We start from the raw sequence: 21,927 nt of genomic DNA on the forward strand, positions 1-21,927 counted from the left end.
TAGGTCAAATTTGAAAAAGAGAGGGAGTCAGTGTAATTGTGGGGGAAGGGCAGAAGGAGAGGGAGAGTAAGCATTTCAAGCAGACTCCATGCTGAGTGTGAAACCCGATGGGGAGCTTGATCCCATGACCCTGAGATCATGACCTGAGCTGAAACCAAGAGTCGGACTGAATGAACCACCCAGGTGCCCCATTTTTGTCCTATTTTAAATGGGAAGGATGGGATGGATTTATCAGTAGAGTGGAATAAGATCTATAAAATTTGACTCTGACCTGAAGAAGAGAATAAAAGAAAAAAAGATATGAAGATATACATATCTAAAACTACCCAGAAAGCACAAATCTCTTGCCAGCATTTACTGGGAAAAATCTAGAGTATTTGAATGGGTCTAAGTGTCTTAAACATACCCACTGGTGTGAAAGAGGATAGCTCTGATTCTAGGTAGCACTCAACATTGTGGCATATGTCCCAGTGAAGATCAAACTAAGATTCAGAGGTCACTATCTATTTATATGTGTGATAATGCCTAAAGGCCATTTTTTTTTTTCCTGAAAAGAGAGGGAGTTCATAACTTTGTATTAACCTGAATACAATCGGGATTCCATATGACTCAGTCTCTGAGCAGTATTGCTTTTAAAAAAACATCATTGTGGCAGAAAAGCATAATTGACAGTAATTCATCTGTACTCAGTCTCTTGAAAAAAAAAATGCCAACAAGAGAGTACATTCTTAGTGCCAACAAAGCTTGAAAAGCATCTTCTTTAGACATCTTTATTGTTCTCAGTCTTTCTAGTATGCTCTGCCACAGCATTCCTAAGAACTCTGTTTCTGTAAGTGGCTTATAAAAATATAAAATGTTCTCTTCCTATTTTCTCTTTAGTCTTTGAAAACTCTTCCCTGAAACCAAAATGCATGGCTCTTCTGTCTCTTGGCTATGCATCCCTGCTCAAGTATGTAGCAGAAAATCTCAGTTTTGTCCTCTCATCTAAACTCTCCTCTCACCACTGTGATAGTCCCTCATTCACTTCCTCTTTTCCATCTCTGTGTTGTTCATGCACAGTGAGACCTTCCTCAAAGGCAGCAGTCCCAGCATCTGCCCCTCCATGTTACATTTGGGCCTCTGGGGTGGGTAATCTGTTTTTATATCTCTGAGAATCATTTTATTCCCCACACCAGAGGAAAGACTTGGCACTTAACTCTCAAGTTAAGATTTCTTCTCCTTTGGGAATGAGGGCAGGGGGAGTGGGAAGGGCTGAAACGTCCATATATTAACATAGCCTTGTGTGAATTTGGATTATATAAATATGAAATGATATGATACAAATATGCTTACAAAGTCTAATTTCTGGAACGAAATTTGAAATAGTGTGAACCTCCTCCAAAAATCAATAATCACATATTTTTAAAGCTGGTGGACTGAGGAATTGGAAACTATTTATGCTATTGCTATGGTAGCTGATAAACACAACTACATGATACTGTTTTTTGTCAGTCTTATTAAAAAGTTGTTCTTGAGTTGTAGGAGTTTGAATTAATGAAAGGTGTTCTGTAAAACACCCTAGCATAAATTGACTTTGATAGTATGCCCTGTTACTTGCTTTTGTGCCTGAGGCAACGGGATGGGCACTGGGAAAAACTAGGAAAGGAGGGCCAAATTTTGAGCTCTCACGAAGAAGGGGAGAAGCAGACACTGGATGAGCTGCTTCAGGATCCAGGTGACAATGGCATTGCTGCGAAAGGTTGAGAGCCACAGTTGCTACTTCTCCGTGGCGCCCAGGACTGCTCTGGCATTTTCAAAATTGGCAATTCCGGAACCACAGGGACGCATGATCAAGGATGTTCCGAGATGTCCATCAGCTGTGTGAGCATTGAGGCTTCCCCTAGTGGCTGCCTTAGCAAGGACGTTGATGGTGTGAACTGGAAGAGAGAGAAAGGACCATGACGATGCCAGGTACTGACTGTGGCTGACAAGCTGATCCATGGATGGGCACAGGAGAGGCATCCTTTAAGACCTTGAGGAATATTTTGGGGTGGGAGGATTTTTTGGAGGTTCTGTGTGTGTCGAAAGAGTTAAATGGAAGAACTTTGAGATACTGATGATAGTCAATCTGAATTTATGCATAGGCAGCTTGGACCTTCGGATTCTTATTATACTTACACATACAAGTATGGTGGCTTTGTTCCTTAATCTCTTTATGGGCTTATGCTATTTACTTAACTCCCTAAACCTGTGGTTCCTCCTTTGTAGAATGGGAGCAGTGATGGCACTTAACTTTAGGAGATTTTTGTGAGGATTCAATGAGCTGATGCAAGGAAGGAGCTTAGTATGGTGTGTAGCCAACATTGTAAGTGCTTGGTAAATGTGAGCTATCATTGTGTTGTTAACACGTTCACTGTCTTTGAAGCATTCATTCTCAGTTTTGTAGAACCTTTGGAATTGCTAATGTGGTTTGCTAACTACGCTACTTCGATTTCATTGGTAACTTCTGGGTCTTAGATCCCTCCTGATCTTTAATGACTGATGTGGCAGGAGGACCCAGGTAATGATTCCATCTTAGTCTCGGGCTCTCTGTAAAGTGAACTGTCATTGCAGCTGGCATTTTCAAATTTTGTGCCACATCCTCTGGGAAAAGAGTAACTTCTTACTCAGGAGAGATGGTATTTTACCAAGCAAGATCAAGCCATCCTGAGAGAGGAGAAATTACCCATGTGTTCTCATTCACTGACATTTTGGGAAAATTACTGCAGTTTGCTTTCTTCTTTATTAAATGGCAGAAAAATTCTGTAAAAGCAATTAATGGAAGTATTTAATTCTAACTATATTAAAGCCAATTTTTCTGCCTCTTTTGCACTCAAAATGGCAGGTCAAATGAATCCTTGAAAGTGTGACTAGGGGTTTCCATGGCAACCAGATGGGACTAACGGAGACCAAGTTCTGGGTCATAGGTGCTTTTCTCCCACTTGTTGGGGACCCTAACAAATCCGTTTGTGGATGGAATCTTGCCATAACTCTCAGTGCACGTAAGTCTAGAGCTCCAAATGCCCCTTTGTACCCAAGGTGGGGCCAGTGGAGGTTAGAGTGCCTGCTCATAGTAAAAGGACCCCAGTGAGTAATAATACCATAGATTGGATTATAATTTTCATTCCATAATTTTTTTTAATTTACATTATTTCATTTGATCATGTTATCACTCTAAGGTAAGTTATCACCATTCTAAAGGTGAAGAAACAGGTTAAGAAAGGTGAAATGGTTTGCTAGAGTCAAGTGGCAGAGCCAGGGTCTGAATCATCCAACTCGAAGACCAGTGTCCATTCCTTTGGGCCATGGTTTGGGTCAGAACCTTCTTCACAAGGTCTTCCTTGTTCACTGTGGCAGGGTGGGTGGTTGGAGAGTGTGAGGCTTTACCTGTGTCCTCACTGGGGGCTGTGATAGAGAATAGGACACAGCTTTATGTATTTTCATGAACAGCTCAGTTGCCAAGATGGGAGATTAATACTTTGTGAAAAAAGTATACGCATTGCATTTCTTCCATGATTCCTGATTCTTTGTCTGCTGAAGTGTGGAGCCCCTCATCGATTGCAGTAATGAAAGACACTGTCTTACTGCGTCTATCACCACATCCTTCTGTGGTTTTCTTCAATTACACTGATTATTTCCCATTATGAGTTTATTCTTTTCTGAGCTTTTTCCTCAAGAAGTTTCTGTAATTTCATTCTCAGTTATTCCATTATTGTAAGAAGTGGCTCTCCAGTGGCACAATGGGTCATTTCGACTTCTCGCATAGAGCAGCTTCTAATTTTTGTGTGGAATGAAAGAACTGGTTGCTGATTGGAGTTGGATGGACTATATGAGTATCCTTGATCTTTTTTTTACTATTACAAAAGCTTATATAACAAAAAAGTTTAATATGAAAATGTACACAACCCAATTTTTACATTTTGTAAAATAGGTGCTGTGGAGAAGGGGACATGTAGAAGGAGTTGATTTCTCTGGCGATCACAGAAATTGTTTATACTCCTGCCAAGGCTTGTAACATGATACTATTTCCTCATGATACCACCATTCCAATGTTGTCCTGTTGTCCACTAGTTTCCATCTCCACACTTATCTATCAGGAAATTCATAAAGGGATCAGATCCTTGCAGTATTCCTTAGACATGGCTGCCACCATATAATTTCAATGATAACTTCTTGTCCATAAATTTTTTTAACTGGGGGGGAGTGAGTTTTGCTCACAGTGTCTACTCAGAGAGCTCAAAGAAGACTCAAAACAGAATTTGTGGCCTCCCTTATGCTCCCACAAGTAGGCCTGGCGTTTTCCATAGATCTTTAATTATGATGAAATAACATGGTAATTATTTTCCAACTTTAGAATTATATCTCTCTTTTATTTTCTACTTCAAGCCTGCCATTAAGCATTTTTTCCTCTGGAAACTTTCCTTGCTTTTCACTCCCACCATAATCCCATAATAATCAGTGGCCATCTTAGATCCACAGTGCTTCATCTGCCTCCTTTCTGGCTTCTTAGTTTCTTGTCTTTATTCTAATGCATCCTACACATAGCAACAGGAATACTTTCTTCAGCTTTTATTTAGTTTAGGTCACTCCCATTCTAAGAAGCCCAGAATAACTTTAAATTACCTCTTGAATAAAATTAAACCTCCCAATTATATACTCTGAAGTCCTCAGCCTGTAAGCACCTCCACTTAATGGCCTCCTTGCCTGGCCCACTCCACCTGGACATCCTACTTCAGGTACACAAGCCCATTTACACCTCCCACTTGGAGTGCACATTTATACCCTCCTATTAACCCATGAGTCTTTGAATATCCTACCTCTCCTACTCAGAATGCCTCCCCTCCTCATTTTTCTAGGAAAATAATTAGATTAACTTTAAGTCAGCGTTTCTCAAATTTATTTTACCACAGAATACTTTTGCTCACAACATAGTTATTAAAACTGTGCTGGATAGCTTCTTTTTACTCTTTGCTCCTCCAGGTCCACCCTCCCTGAAACTTCCTCTATTCTGCCATGTATTCATGAGGGAGGCCAGCTTGTATAAACTACATCAGCAGGTCCTCCTGGACCTCTGTCATGGTTAGTTTTATGCATCAACTGTGGCTGGACTATATTACCCACTTATTTAAATAAACACAAATCTAGGTGTTACTATGAAAGTATTTTGTAGTTGTGGCTAACTCTATAATCAATATACTTTAAGTAAAGCAGATTACTCTCCTTAATGATTGGCCTCATCCAATCAGTTGAAGGCCTTAAGGGCAAAACCTGAGGTTTCCCAAAGAAATTCTAGTTCAAGGTTACAATATTTAACCATCCCAATTACATGAGCCAGTTTCTTGAAATTAATTTCTCTCCCCTCCCCCAATATAAGTTCTGTTTTTCTGGAAAATCCTGACTAATACACCCTTTAACTTCTGAGTTGGTTTGGCCAGAGAGGCCTATTCACAGGTAAAAAGAGCGAAGAAGGAGACTGGGGTAGGGTATTCATTCCCTGGGTCACACTCTGCTGGATCACTTAATAGTTGGCTGTGTCTGTGGACAGAAATCCCAGCTCTGAAGGTTTCTCCCTGTGATTCTTTTCTTCTTGATTCTGGGTTCAGTAAACCACCCCATCCTCTATCTTCTTTCCCCTTGGGGCGTAGGAGTGGTTCCAGCTCCTTGCTGTTACTAGACTTGGGGACCTGCACTATCTTCTGTGGCTTCCCTGTACTCTGTCCTCATGTTTGTAAATAGCCCATTGTTAAAATGTTCTCAAATTGCCCAATTTGAATGTATCATTTGTTTCCTGATGTAATCTTGGTGGATATAATGTCTCATGGAACTGGTGTCCCAAGAAACATACTTTGGGAAACTATGCTTCAACTTCAACCTTTCTCTTAATTAGGGTGGCAAAGTTGTAGGGTTCACTGTTTCCCAAAACAGCTTAAGAGAAGTCAGGACAGACTTCATAGAGAAAGAGATTTGTGGGTTAAGAGTTGAACTACAGATAAGTTAAATTCCGCTGGAGAAAATGTGGGCATGGCAACAGAGAGCAAAAACTTAAATTTGTGGACTTGACAGTTATAAAATGCTTCTGCACATTTTATTTCATTTGATCTTCTCAACAATCCTGTGAGGGAGGCAATTATTCTGTGTCACAGATAATCAAGGAGATGAGCAAATGAACAGTGTGTGCTCAGGGATAAAGGAGAAATTTGTCTAATTAAAGTGGAGAGTTCTTGGTGAAAAGTAGGGGAGAATAAGTTTTCCATAGGTCAGGCAGGCCCAAATTATGTGTGATCCTGAGGGTGGAGGTGAGGAGTTTGATTTGATGCAAGAAGCTGCAGAGAGCTTTTGAAGGATTATTTAAAAAATTTTTACTTTACTCTATAAATAATACATGTTCACAGTAGAATATTTAGTAACATAAAGTAAAAAGAAGAAAATAAGCATAACCCATAATTTTAGCATCAAGTGATATCCTCATTTTTGCTCTTAAAACTTGAGATCAGTCTTCATAGTATTGTGCCTTGTTTTATTCATCTGACTCAGTTTCTCAACTGTGGCACACTGACATTGGGCAGGATAATTTTTTGTTGTTGAGGGAGAGGGTTGCCTGTGTGTTATAGGATGTTTAACAACATCCCTGGCCTCTACCCACTAGATGCCAGTAGCACCTCCTCCTCCAAGCTGTGACAACCAAAAATGTCTTCCAGACATTGCTGAATGTCTGTTGGTAGGCCGAATAATCCCCAGTTGAGAACCTGTGATCTAACTTTATATTGTGAACATTTTCTCCAGTTATCATTAACAATCATTGAAAAACCCATGTGACAGATGTACCATACTTTATTTACTCATGGCCTTTTTTGTTGAATGTTTAGTCTGTTATGTATATATTACCATCATGAATAACAAACAGTGGTGAGTAGTATCCTTTCATATAAATCTTTAGTTGGATCTCTGATGATCTTTTGAGGACTAATTCTTAGAAGTGTATTTCTGAGTAAAGGGTCATGAACATTTCAGGGCTCCTGGTATATTTTTTTGAAAAAAGTGCCTTCCAGAATGATTGTACAGATATACACACCCACTAGCCGGTGATGCATGAGTGTTCCCATTTACCAACTCTCATAAGCACTGAGGATTACTCTTAGAAACACTCTTGGTGTGTTTAACAGGTTTAAAAAATAATATCCTGATATTTTAATTTGTACTTTTTGATCTTTAGTAAAGTTTTCTCATGTGTTGCTTAGAAATCTGTTTACTTCCTCTTACCTAACTTGTAAATTGTTGAGTGTTTTAATCATTATGAGGGCACAGGTCAGAAAAATATCTGCGGCCTGTGTTTAGGGGGGACTGTATTGATTTTGGCTTCTTTTCCTCAGGTGTCTTGTTTTCCTAATTTTCAGCTCAGGTTCGATTTCCTGACTATGTCAGAAAGTCATTTTCTTCTTTGTGAGGAAAATCTAACTCCTTCCTTTAAAGAAGCATGGAAAGAAAGAAAAGAAAAGGACTTGCAAATAGACTTTTCAGTTTTCTTGTTTACAACCTCAAAGTCACCCTTTATGTAGCTGAGTCTGCCAGTGTTTTCTCATTAGTATTATAAAATCGATTGTTATTCACTGTTGTGCTCTCCTGGAGATATAAAACTAGAACGGGAATCTAGTCCAACTCTGCCTCCAGCTACTTCTGTAATCTTGGGCAAATAGCTTCATCTTTCTCAACCTAACTCTCCTCATTTATAAAATAACGTGAGAGAAGATGATCTCTCAGGGTCTTCTTCTTTATTTATTTATTAAGTTTTATTTATTTAAGTAATCTTTTTTTTTTAATTTTATTTATTTATTTGACAGAGATAGAGACATCCAGTGAGAGAGGGAACACAAGCAGGGGCAGTGGGAGAGGAAGAAACAGGCTTCCAGCGGAGGAGCCTGATGTGGGGCTTGATCCCAGAACGCTGGGATCACGCCCTGAGCCGAAGGCAGCCGCTTAATGACTGAGCCACCCAGGCGCTCCTATTTAAGTAATCTTTACACTCAATGTGGGGCTCAAACTCACCACCCCAAGATCAAGAGTCGCACACTTCACTGAGTGAGCCAGCCAGGTGCCCCTTTCCATGTAATTTTTGAACTCAAATTTTTTACTTTCAGATTGGTTATTATTTTTGTTTGTTCTTATTAAGGCCCCACTTCAGTTATTTCCCAGCATGTGGGCAGCTGCTGCATAATAATTGGAAAACAGACTAGCCCAAATCACTACAATGGGAGAAGTCAGGCATGTCTTCATATTTTTGTTGTTTCTATTTTTATAATTGTAATGATCATTTATGTGTTTCTGTTGCTTCTGTTCTAAAATGTTTCCATTCTCTATGCTATACATTAGTTAGGGTAATGTTAGTTGCCTTGAAATCTCTGTGGTTTAAACAATCAAAGCCAATTGCTCTCTCAAGTAAAGTTGAGTCAGCTGAAGGTTGGGGATGTGGGTTGGGTCTCTGTTCCACAAAGTCTCCCAGGGACTCAGGTTGACAAAGACTTTGCCACCTTAGAGTAGAGGATCATGTGGGAAGTCATAATGAGTCAAGCCGGAAAGTGAGCCACATACTTTCCACTTACATTCCACTGGCCAGTGCTCAGTCACACCTAACTATACCTAACTACAAGCTGGAAAATGTAGTCTAGCTATGTGTCAAGGAGGAAAGAAAACAAGTATGGTGAATAACTCACTAGTCTCTGCCACCAAATAATTAGACATAGTCACTGTAGTCATTAGAACCTCAAAATAGGGGCGCCTGGGTGGCTCAGTCAGCTAATCATCTGCCTTTGGCTCAGGTCATGATCCCAGGATCCTGGGATTGAGTCCCACATCCGGGCTCCCTGCTCAGCAGGGAGTCTGCTTCTCCCTCTCCGTCTGCCCCTCCCCCCTGCTCATGCTCTCTCTCGCTCATGCTCTCGCTCTCAAATAAATAAAATCTTTAAAAAAAAAAGAACTTCAAAATAGGCTGAATGAAAACTTTTTGAAGAATAAATCTTAAAGTATAAGCTCACTACCAAATACACATTGTGAGTGCTTGTTAAATGCTACAAATTGCCATCAATTACTAGGGGAAATGGGAATTCATTTTAAGAAGTAGTAACATGACTTGTTTAAGGGCTGAAGAAGTTTGTTTCTGAAGAAAATGTGTGATTCAGACTGATTCTCCTTTATCTTACTACTTTTGAGAATCTGACTGCCCACACACCTTTACTGTCCATTCGAAAACAATTTGGAAAACTTAATGGTCCTATGTCCCAGCCTTGTTGAACTTCTGGAATAAATTTTACACATAATTACACAGTTGAAAGCTGGTGCTTTTTCAAATTGCTTGTCTACAACTTCATAGCAAAATGAAGCTCTCTAACATAAATCTGAAACTGCTTGCTACTGCAATGATAATTTCACAAAATCTATTTGTATTTTGCAAATGCCTTGCAATCACTGCAATCATAGCTATTCCTTCACCATCTTCGACAAAATTTCCATTCTCATTTTACAAGCAAGGCAGCAAATGGAGCTCAAAGGTTCTCATTATTTTGCAGTCCTGAACTGGGCTCCCTGTCCTGTATCTATCCCTGTAGATAGAGATATAAATATAGATGATATAGATATAGACATAGATGAAGATCTAGATGTAGAATAGACATAGACATATAGACAGAGATATAGATGTAGAATAGATATAGACAGAGACAGAGATGTGTAGATCTAGATAGATATACCTACATCTGTAGTTTTATCATCTTTCTTGCTAATGTATTTGTGAATGTGTATTAATCTACATCCTAAGTGATAAAAAAATTGATAGAATCTGTTTTCATGAATCTCTGCCCTAATAAATGATGATCATATTGGTAGAGCTTATTTCCAAAAACTGTTTCATAAAAGCATTTAAATGATGGCAAAGGAAAATCAGATAATCCAAACTGTTTTTTAAAATTAATTCTTTAGCCAAGTTCATTTTACTTCTGTGTTAGCTTATTTGTTCTTTATTGTTTTCATTTCTCTTCATTCCTTCAGTCAATCATTCATAAATATAACTGATTTCATCTTTTTAGTTAACTTTAAAAACAGCTACATACACTGGGGTTCTTTGCAGAAGGCACATTTTGAGAAACATGATTAGGGTTCAATCTCCATGGACACAAAACGACGAGCGGAGAGCATTTGTGACTGTAAGTTTTATTCATGAGTTATACTTCTACATGCTGCGGAAATATCCAGTTCATTCATTCATTTTTTTTCTTGCTTTATTGAGGTATAATTGACAAACAAAAACCTAATATATTTAAAGTGAGTTGATATACGTTGTGAAATGATTACAACAGCCAAGTTAATTAACACAGCTATCACCTCACATGGTTACATTTTTTTCCCTTCTTTTTTTTCTTGAGAAAACACTTAAGATATACTCTCAGCAGATTAGTATACAATACATGATTATTAACTATAGTCACCATGCTGTGCATTAGATTCTCAGAATTTATTCATCTTATAATCAAAAGTGTATACCCTTTGACCCATTTCTCCCACATCCCCAGTCCATGGCAACCACCATTCTGTTCTCTGTTTCTATGATTTCAACTTTTTTTTCTTTCAGATTTCACATTTAAGTGATACCATACAGTATTTGTCTTTCTGTGTCTGGTTTGTTTCACTTAGCCTAATGCTCTCTATTTTCATCCATGTTGTTGCAAATGGCTGGATTTTCTTCTTTTCCATGACTGAATAATATATCATGTGTGTGTGTGTGTGTGTGTGTGTGTGTGTGTGTGTGTGTTTCACTATATATAGTTATATATATGCCACAGTTTCTATATCCACTCATCTATCAATGGACACTTAGGTTGTTTCCATAGTTTGGCTGTTATGAATAGTGCTACAATGAATATGGGGGTGCAGATATTGCTTCAAAATAGTGATTTCCTTTCCTCTGGATATGTACCCAGAAGTGAGATCTCTGAGTCATATAGCAGTTCTATTCTTAATTTTTTGAGGAACCTCCATACTGTTTTGCATAGTAGCTATATCAGTTTACATTCCCACCATCAGAGCATGAGGGTTCTCTTTTCTCCATATCCTTGCCAACATTTATCTCTTGTCTTTTTGGTAAATAGACATCCTTGTTTATTCATTTACGCACCCATTCTTTACTTACCTGTTGAACAGAACACACTTGCTGGGTATTGTCTTAGGTGTTGAGAGGATTCTGTGATGACAAGATAGACAAAATCTCTTGTCTCGTGGAACTTCCACTCCAGTGGAGAAGACATATATAGATGGATGCAAGGATGGATAGGTAGAGATAGATGGATTTTATGTATATATTATATGTATTTATTATATTTTATATGTTTGGATATACATTTGCTGTAACATGTATACATAACAATTATATATATTATATCACTGTGAAAGCCAATTTTGTGACTTCCTATTTCAACAACAGCCCTATGTAAACACTCATGTTCTACCTCTGCCTTTGTAACATTTTACACTTTGGGAAAATTCCCACTGTTGGTGAACAAAAAGGGTGCCGAATTATAAAAAATAAAGAAGTAAAGTCCATTAATAACTGAAATACAAATACAGGTGTTGTATTTTGCCATTTTAAAGAAATATATTATTTTAGAATTGCATTCCTCCTCCTTCCCCTCCCAGAACAAGACTCTAGGGTCCCAAGTTGTTGCTGTTATTTCTTTTCTTTTCATCACACGAACATGGATTTATAGAATTCTAAAGGCCCAGCAAAGTTGTTCTAAGAGGGAGGTTTAAAGCAATACAGGCCTACCTCAAAAAGCAAGAAAAATCTCAAATAAACAACCTAAATTTACAACTAAAGGAGCTAGAAAAAGAATAAGTGAAGCCTAAAGCCAGCAGAAGGAGGGAAATAATAAAGATTAGAGCAGAAGTAAGTGATATAGAAGCAAAAACAATAGAACAGATCAATGAAACCAGGAGCTGGTTCTTTGAAAAGATCAACAAAATTGATAAATGTCTAGCCAGACTCATGCAAAAGAGAGAGAGAGAAAGAGAGAACTCAAATAAAATGACAAATGAAAGAGGAGAAATAACAACCACACTACAGAAATACGAACAATCATAAGAAAATCTTTTGAAAAATTATATGTTAACAAATTGGACAACCTAGAAGAAATGGATAAATTCCTAGAAACATATAACCTTGAAAAACTGAGTCAAGAAGAAATAGAAAACTTGAACAGACTGATCACCAGCAGTGAAATTGAATTAATCATCAAAACTCCCAACAAACAAAATTCCAGGACCAGATGGCTTCACAGGCAAATTCTATAAAACATTTAAAGAAGAGTTAATGCCTATTCTCAACCTTTCCAAAAAATAGAAGAGGAAGGAAAACTTCCCAATTTATTTATTCTATGAGGCCAGTATCACCCTGATACCAAAATCCAGATAAAGACACCACAAAAAAAAAAAAAAAAAAAGGGGGAGAGAGAATGAGAGAGAGAGAGGGAACTGCAGGCCAGTCTCTGATGAAGATAGATGCAAAAATCCTCAACAAAATACTAGCAAACAGAATCCAACAATACATTTAAAAAATCATACATCACAGTCAAGTGAGATTTATCCTGGGAAGCAAGGGTGGTTTAATATTCACAAATCAATCAATGCGATACATCACATCAATACGAGAAAAGATAGAAACTATATGATCATTTGAATAGATGCACAAAAAGAATTTGACAAAGTACAACATCCATTCATGATAAAAAAAAAAAAACCAACAAAGTAGGTGTAGATGGAACACACCACAATATTATAAAGGCTTTATATGAAAACCCCACAGCTAACACCATACTCAATGGTGAAAAACAGAGCTTTTTCCCTAAGGTCAGGAAGAAGACAAGGATGTCTACTTTTACCACTTTTATTCAACATAGTACTGCAGTCCTAGCCACAGCAATCAGGCAACAAAAAGAAATAAAAGGCATCCAAATTGGTAAGGAAGAAGTAAATCTTAACACTATTTGCAGATGACATGATACCAGATATAGAAATAAAGACTCTAAAAAAATACTAGAACTGATAAATGAATTCAGTGAGGTCAGGGGATACAAAATCAATGTACAGAATCTGTTGCATTCCTATACACTAATGATGAAGCAACAGAAAGTGAAATTAAGAAAATGATCCCATTTACAATTGCACCAAAACCAATAAAATATCTAGGAATAAACTTAAGCATAGAGGTGAAAGACCTATACTCTGAAAACTATAAAACATTGTTGAAAGAACTTGAAGAAGACAGAAAGAAATGGAAAGACATTCTGTGCTCATGGGTTAGAAGAACAATATTGTTAAAGTGTCTATACTACTCAAAGCACTGTACAGATTTAATGCAATCGTTGTCAAAATACTAACAGCATTTTCCACAAAACTAGAACAAACGTTCCTAAAATTTGTATGGAACCACCAAAGACCCTGAATAGCCAAAGCAATCTTGAAAAAGAAAAATAAAACAAATATGGAGTTACCATAATTCCAGACTTCAAGTTATATTACAAAGCTATAGTAATCAAAATAATATGGTACTGGCACAAAAATAGACACATAGATCAATGGAACAGAATAGAAAACCCAGAAATAAGGCCATAATTATATGGTCAAATAATCTTCAGCAGAAGATGAAAGAATAAACAATGGGAAAAAGACAGTCTCCTCAACAAATGGTGCTGGCCAAACTGGACAGCTACATGCAAAAGAATGAAATGGGACCTTTTTCATACACTATACACAAAAAATAACCGAAAATGGTTTAAAGACCTAAATGTGAGACCTGAAACCATAAAAATCCTTGAAGAGAGTACAGGCAGTAATTTCTCTGACATCAGCCATAGCAATATTTTTCTAGATATGTTTCCTGAGGTAAGGGTGGGGGGGGAAGCAAAAACAAAGTGTTGAGACTACATCAAAATAAAAAGCTTCTGAACAGCAAAGGAAACAATCAACAAAACTAAAAGACAACGTTCTGAATGGGAGAAGATATTTGCAAATAACATATCCCATGAAGGGTTAGTATCCAAAATATATAAAGAAGTTACAGCATTCAACATCCAAAAAACAAATAATCCAATTTAAAAAATGGGCAGAAGACATGAACAGACGTTTCTCCAAGGAAGACATCCAGATGTCCAACAGACACATGAAAAGATGCTCAACATCACTCATCATCAGGAAAATGCAAATCAAAGCCACAAAATCACCTGACACCTGTCAGCATGGCCAAAATCAATAGTTCTCCAAAATCATACGGAGAAATATGAACACTCATGCACTGTTGGCAGGAACACAAACTGGTGCGGCCACTGTGGAAAACAGTATGGAGTTTCCTCAAAAAGTTAGAAATACCCTATAAACCAGTAATCGCACTACTGGGTATTTACCCCAAAAGTACAAAAACCTAATTCAAAGGGATGCATGCACCCCTGTGTTTATTGCAGCATTATTTACAATAGCCAAGTTATGGAAGCAGCCTGAGTGTCCATTGATAGATGAATGGATAAAGAAGAAGTGGGGTGTGTGTGTGTTTGTGTGTGTGTGTGTGTGTGTGTGTGTGTATGTGTATAATATTCAGCCATAAAAAAAGAATGAAATCTTACCATTTGCAACAAAATGGATGGAGCTAGAGAGTATAATGCTAAGTGAGATAAGTCAGTCAGAGAAAGACAAATATCATATCATTTCACTCATGTGGAATTTGAGAAACAAAACAAATGTTAGCAAAGGAAAAAAAGAGAGAGACAGAAACCAAGAAACAGACTCTTAACTATGGAGAACAAATTGATGGTTACAAGCGGGGAGGTGGATGGGGGATGGGTGAAATAGGTGATGGGCGTTAGAGAGCACACTTACCATGAGGAGCACTGAGTAATGAATTTTTGAATCACTATATTGTATACTTGAAACTAATATAATACTGTATGTTAACTATATTGAAATTAAATTATAAAAGAAAAATATTAAGTTCAAAACCATTAATGAAGAAGAACACTTTGCCATTTATAATCCAATGACAAAAATGTTTTATTTATTTTATTTTTGTACCTACTGTGGTAACTTATTAAAGGTGGTGAGCGCAAGGAGAGAAAGAAAGGGGAGATGTAAGGGAATAGCTATTGACTTTCTCTAACTGGCTTTTCTGGTTCAGGACTTGAACCAAATAAGGTTGAGTGGGTCATGGTGTGTGTGACAACTTGGGAAAGGGGCACTGTGCTAGTCTAGGGCAAATATACTTAGCAACCTTTATAAGAGGAGTCTTGAGTACAATGTACTCTGGAGTGAGAAAACTTCATTGAGCATCATTAAAATGAAGCATAGGGGAAGGTGTAAGAAATACAATCAAAAGTATAACAACATACTCCCCGAAACTATCAGGCAAAAAAGAGGGGGGAAAAAGATCTTTTGTACTGAGTGAAATCTTTTCTGCCCCTATTGTGATAGCTTCGAAGCTTCTCTTATTTTAACCATTTTAAAAAATTGAAGTGTAGTTGACACACAATGCTACATTAGTTTCAGGTATACAATATAGTGATTCAACATCTCTGTACATTATGCTATGCTTATGACAAATGTAGCTGCCATCTGTCATCATACAATGCTATTACAAAACCAATGACTATATTTCCTAGCAGTACCTTTCATCATTGTGACTTACGCATTCCATAACTGAAAGCCTGTACCTACTACTCCTCTTTACCTATTTTACCCATCCCTCCTATCCTCCTCCTCTTTGTTCTCCATTTTATGGATCTGTTTCTACTGTTTTTGTTCATATTATTTTTTAGATTCCACATATGAGTGAAATAGTATGGTATTTGTCTTTCGGTGTCTGACTTATTTCACTTAGCATAATACCTTCCAGGTCCATCCATGTTTTTGCAAATGGCAAGATCCCATTTTTTTTTATGTCTGAGTAATATTTCATTGTATATGTATACCATGTCTTCTTTATCCATTCATCCATTGATGGACACTTAGGTTACTTCCATATCTACGCTATTAAAAATAATGCTGCAACAAACATAGAAGTGCATGTATCTTTTCTAATTAGTACTTTTGTTTTCTTTGGGTGAATTCCCAAGAGTGGAATTGGATTATATGGTATTTCTAGGTTTCTGAGGAACTTCCATACTGTTTTCCACAATGGCTGCACCAGTTTACATCGCCACCAATAGTACTTGAGAGTTCCTTTTTCTCCATTCTTGCCAATAGTTATTATTGTTTTTTTTTTTTTTTTTTTGAGTAGGCTCTGTGCCCAACATGGGGCTTGAACTTATGACCCTGAGATTAAGAATCATACGCTTTACTGACTGAGCCAGCCAGGTGCCCCTATTATTGTCTTTTTGATACTAACCATCTGACAAGTGTGAGATGATATCTCATTGTGGTGTTGATTTCCATTTCCTTAATGCTGAATGATACTGAACATCTTTTCATGTGTCTAATGGCCATCTCTATGTCTTCTTTGGAAAAATACCTATTCAGGTCCTCTGCCTATTTTTCAAATTAGATTATTTGTTGTGTGTGTGTGTGTTGAGTTGAATAAGGGTTTTTTTTTAATGTATTTTGAATATTAGCCCCTTATTGGATATGTCATTTGCAAATAGCTTCTCCCATTCAGCAGGTTGTCCTTTCATTTTATTGATGGTTTTCTTCACTGTGCAAAAGCTTTTAATTTTGATGTAGTTCTAACAGTTTACTTTTGCTTTTGTTTCCTCTGTGTTGGGAGACATATTTAGAAAAGTGTTGCTAAGGCTGACATCAAAGAGATTACTGCCCATCATTTCTTCTAGGGTTTTTATGGTTTCAAGTTTCACATTTAGGTCTTAATCCATTTTGAATTTATTTTTGTGTATGGTGTAAGAAAGTGTTTCAGTTTCATTCTTTTGCACATAGCTGATCTCTTTTTAATGACTTTTGAATGTCACCAAATTTAGATGCCGCAAAATTGTAAGCTTTATCAATTTGAATTCATTTAGCGAAGAATACATTGATGTATCCAATTAATAATAGAGTGCCATCCAGAGAGTCTTCCCACAACAAGATATGTCAAAACACAATAGGAAAATCTCAAAGTTAAATAATTTACATGAACTGAGGTGTCATCATTTAATTTGGTTTCTCTCTTGCATTTGTATGGATATGTTTTTTTTTAAGTTTTTATTTAAATTCCAGTTAGTTAACATTGTGTGGATATGTTTTAATGATTTCTGTCTGTAGGCTTTATTTCAACCACTATAATTTATTAAAAATGTTGGTTCTCCATTAGTTGAATACTTTCATTAAAGATATTCAATAGATTTTGGAAAAATGTAACCAAAATTTCGAGAACTCTTTGCACACTCACAAAAATCCTATACCATGGGAAGACTCAAAAGCTCAAACATTTATAAAATTTAATGGATGAAGGTAGAAAATTATTTTGCCATCATAATAATTATTACCATTTTTTGCATTCAGCATGGTCTTTGTCGCACAAATTTTGTAGTTCAGGTACTCTGTGTATTTATAGAAATGTATTTGAAATTTTGACAGCCACAGCTTCTGTTTTGATTGGTGGAATACTCCTGCTTATTTGAGCACAATCATGAATAATGTATGTAGAAAGCCAATTTTAAGAACTTATTTTCTGGGGCGCCTGGGTGGCACAGCGGTTGAGCGTCTGCCTTCGGCTCAGGGCGTGATCCCGGCATTATGGGATCGATCCCCACATCAGGCTCCTCTGCTATGAGCCTGCTTCTTCCTCTCCCACTCCTCCTGCTTGTGTTCCCTCTCTCGCTGGCTGTCTCTATCTCTGTTGAATAAATAAATAAAATATTAAAAAAAAAACGTATTTTCTTCATAGGTTTCTTAATGAAATGATGCCACTCTTTGTACCATGTCACTGTCCTCCATGAAATAAAAAGTAGATATATTTCACATAAAAACAAATACTTTTATTTTCCATGTTGAACATTACAACCAGTTTTGTAAGAGCATTCATGTCATCAGATGTTTCACCTTCAGCATAATGAATGCCCAAGCTTTGCTTTAATGTCATGAAATAGATGGAAAAATAATCATTGGTATAAATCTGGCATCATTTAGCTGTGAAGTTCTTTTCTGCTAATTGACCTGACACATTAGCTGTAACGTTATGTGCACCAAACATCTGGAATTGAAAATGAGCAAAGAAGATAATCTTTTGGTCAAAATGCATAGCCTTGCTGCGTAAGTGCTAGGTCTTCATACCTTTGGCAACTGCTTGTGTTAAATTGTTGTCTTCAGTTCAGACTTTTAAAAATGACAAATTTTGAAGCAGATGTATATGCTTCTTTTGTAGGATTGGTCTTCTGGTTTTCAGGTGGAAAATGATATCATAAGGACCCTTATTATAGGTGGTAAAAGTTAAATATTTTGTGCAAATTATATATTCACCAGTACCTCTCTTGAGGAAAGAGAATTAAGTACTTATTTTTTCATTAAACATGCACTTTTTATGAGCTCACTGCTCTAAGAGTTTATTGCTTTAAACTAAAAAGCAAAATAAAAAAATAGCTTTACCAAATAATAAAATAAATTGTTGAGATTTACCCTGAACCATAAATGACAAGAACACTGTAAAAAGAACATTCAGACTATTCTCCACATACTCCATCTTCTCCACATTAGAAGGATTATTTTTCAGTCACTATTTCACATGGTCTTAATTTAAATTCTTGTGTTTCCACCAGCACCACTAACTGGTGACCCAATTCATTTGTGTGTTTATCAGGCTGATAATGGACCATGCATTACTAGATGGCTCAGCATGTGACTAGCTGGGTTAGCAGCAGCAAATACTTATCTTACCACCACCACGCAGTTCTGGAAGGGGTTAGCTGTCCGAAGGAGATTGCAGAAAGGGCCATATCTTTGTACTTTTTCCAATAAGAGGTAGAGTCTGTGTCCTCTCCCTTTGAATCTGGGGTACCCCTGTGACTTGCTTTGACCAAAAGAAAGTAGTGGAAGCATCATTGTGGGATTTCTGAACAAGACCCTTTGCAGCTTCCTCTTTTGTTCTCTTGTTGCCCTGAGATCACCATGGCCAGGCTAACTTCCTTGTAGATTAGAGGCCATGTATAAAGAGAGAGGCCCAGCTATCAGCCAGTACCAATTGTCAGACATGTGAATGATACCATCTTAGGCCAGCAGTCCTCAAAGTGCAGTCAGGTGACTCTTGGTGGTCCCTGAGGCCTAACTCATGGAGTCCATCTAAGAATAAAGAGCATAATGTATGTAATACATTGAAAACAGTGCTTGGTCAACAGTAAGTACTCAATACATGTTTATTATTGTCCTTAGGCTCTTGAGATAAGAATTAGTGAATGCAGTCTGTGACAACCTGGACTAGAAAAACCAGGTCAGGGGCGCCTGGGTGGCACAGCGGTTAAGCGTCTGCCTTCGGCTCAGGGTGTGATCCTGGCGTTATGGGATCGGGCCCCACATCAGGCTCTTCCGCTGTGAGCCTGCTTCTTCCTCTCCCACTCTCCCTGCTTGTGTTCCCTCTCTCGCTGGCTGTCTCTATCTCTGTCAAATAAATAAATAAAATCTTTAAAAAAAAAAAGAAAGAAAGAAAAACCAGGTCACACCCACTATAACATTTTTTGTAGTTTAGGTGTTTTATTCTTTTAGATTATATGGTCCATCAAACAGAAATGATGAACACTGTCACTGCCATTAATGGTGGATTGGTAGGTCACTAAAACATCAACACATTTGGTGAAAATAGCCAACCAAACAAACAAGCTATAATCATTGGTTGGATACACAAAGCAACCAGCCAACTTATATCAGCTACAGAAAGTGTCTAAATCAGTGGCTTAAACAAATAATTATTTAATATTTTTCACATAATCCAGAGTTAAACAATCTATGGCTGGTGGCTTCATATGACAGCAAGGTTGTAGGCTGCATCTCTTTCCTCAGCCATCCTCAGTGTGATTGCTGCTCAGGTCAGAGTCAGTTGCTTCTCCTCATGCACTGTGCCCACATGGCAGGCAGAAAGAAGGGTAGAGCAGAGGACGCAGGGTGGAGAGTGCCCTATCTGAGTCTACTCTGGGGTAGGAGCTCTCTTAGAAGCCCTGTACAACTTCCACCTACACCTCACTGGCCTGATCTGGGTCATCTTGTTATCCCATGTGCAAGAGTGGCTGGGGACTATTGGCTGGGCACTTTGCCTTTTCCAGCAAAAGCAGAATTCTGTTAATAAGGAAAAAGTAGAGATAGAGATTGGTTTGTTAAAGGTAGAATTCTGTTTGCTATCTTTAGGTCTCACTTGCTGTTGCACAAGGTCATTTTAAAGCTAGAACTACAAAGTAGATGTCTACTGAACCCACCCCAGCCACACATCATGTTTTTCATTTTCCATCCAGTTGTCATGAAGTCACACTGATACATTCATTAAGGGACTGGAGAAATTTATAAGCACCTGGGAGACCCATCTCTCAGAATGTTTATTTGAAAGACCATTTAGCCATTCAAGAGATTGCATTGTGAACAACAATTTGTCTTTTTAAAGGAGTATGGGGAAGTTAAGCCATTATGCTTTATTTGGGGGAATTTATATCATCCCATCCCTGGACAGGTTTTAACACCATTGGCAGGAAATAAACACAAGTTTTTTTTCTTGTTCTCAGAGCCTTTTGAGGATGATAATATCTTTGAGACCAGGTTTGGATTGGTTTTCTCTAGTCCCTTTGCAACTGTTAGCAAAAGCCTATTGTGATAATGCACATTTCTCTGTGAGAAAAATGATGACAAAACATAGCAGGGTAATTTCCTGTGTAGGAAATCCCCCCTCCCAAATCCTCCTAAAAATAAAATCCAGTTCTAGAATGCTTCCTTCTCCTTCATTCAAGTAGCTCTTTCTCTCTCTACTCTTTTGTCTCAGTCACTCTGCCTTCTTTTAGTTACTTTTGGATCTATTTCTTCTCCCCATTACTCTCTATACTACACTAAAATAATTTTAAAGATCACATACTAAGACACTCATCTTTTTGTCTCTTGTAGCTGCTAGACCAGGACTGCCCAGTAGAAATAGAATGAGTCACTAAATTTCTTTCACATTAAATGTTCTCATACATACATGAAAAAAGTAAAAAGAAATAGGTAAAATTAATTTTAAGAATACATTTTGTTTAGCCCAATATATTCAAAATATGATTTCAACATGTAATCAATACAATTATCAAAAAATTTTACATTTTTTTGGTATTGAACTTTTTAAATATGGCGTGTGTCTTACACTTACTTCACATCTCATTTTGGACTAGACACATTTCAAACACCCAACAACTATGTGGGACTAGTGGCTACTGTATTGGACAGCATAGGTCTAGACAGTGCCTCGGGCAGTGAGAGTATATCATAATCACCAGTAGAATTTTACATAGGCCCAAAAAGAGGCTGTTAAATGCTTGGATTCTAGGAGATACTCTAGTTATAGTTTAATGTGGTCCACACAGATTTGGTTGTTTCCTTAATGTGGCCAGCTTTATGCTGCATTAACATGGCTTAAGAGGTTAGAGAATGGGAAGAAATTTTGGTTATCTGCATTATGTAATAACTTGACCTCAGAGATTATTGAGTTCTCTCATATTACAGATGGAGGTAAGTACGGCTCAGACTGGTTAACTGACTTGTCTGACATCACACATCTAATCAGTGGCAGAGCCAGTATTAGACTCAACCACTAGATCCACCATTTATTTAACAAAGTTATCAAGAGCCTTCTATGTAGAAGGTACTATGCTAGATGCTTGGGATGCAAAACTAGTAAGACACAGTTCCTGTTTGTGAGGAGTTTATAGATAACAGGGAAACAGGAATAGG

The 21,927-nt window shown here is 37.5% G+C and overlaps 1 long non-coding RNA gene and 1 pseudogene across 1 annotated transcript in view; one reads left to right on the forward strand and one right to left on the reverse strand.

The window, feature by feature from the left end:
• The window catches only part of LOC123796559 (uncharacterized), a 268,080-nt gene that overhangs the window by 21,841 nt on the left and 224,312 nt on the right, over nt 1–21,927 (forward strand). The window lies entirely within an intron of this gene.
• Nucleotides 4,010–4,214, reverse strand: LOC123796558 (small nuclear ribonucleoprotein G pseudogene; annotated as a pseudogene).

Source organism: Ursus americanus, chromosome X (genome assembly GCF_024610735.1).
Source record: "Ursus americanus isolate L20-20 chromosome X, mUrsAme1.1.p, whole genome shotgun sequence".
In the NCBI taxonomy this organism is placed as follows: Eukaryota; Metazoa; Chordata; class Mammalia; order Carnivora; family Ursidae; genus Ursus; species Ursus americanus.